The following is a 507-nucleotide window of genomic DNA, read 5'->3' as shown; positions in this document are numbered from 1 at the left end:
GAATCAAAATCCACAATAAGAAATGAGAAATCACACTAAGCAAGCATAGATTCACACAACTCAATCCCTAGATAGAATTAGCTAAACATATTCATGTATTCAAAATCATAAATCTAATTCAATCTAAGAATATAAATTGCAAAATAGAAATAGAAATTGGAAATAAGATTCAAGATAGAAATCACCTAGTAAATGGAATTACATAACTTCAATCCAATCTTTGTTCTTCACTTCTTCCACCAAATTGGAAATCTCTAAATGTAAATCTAAGGAATTGTGTAAGAGAGAATTCTCCAATATGAAATCTAACTTCTAAAAGGAACTTTTTGGAACTCTTCTTTTGAAACCTCTTGAAAAATCCTAATTAGCTTCCTTAAATAGCCTCCCCAAAATTTCCCTACTTTAATTTCCTCCGCATGTCTCATCTATGTGCTAATCCACGCGTGGATGGGTACTAGAATTCATCCATGTTGGCTCCACGCGTTGATGGTACTCCCTAGCTATCCT

Source organism: Ipomoea triloba, chromosome 16, assembly GCF_003576645.1.
Source record: "Ipomoea triloba cultivar NCNSP0323 chromosome 16, ASM357664v1".
NCBI lineage: Eukaryota > Viridiplantae > Streptophyta > Magnoliopsida > Solanales > Convolvulaceae > Ipomoea > Ipomoea triloba.
This window is presented reverse-complemented; position numbering follows the sequence as displayed.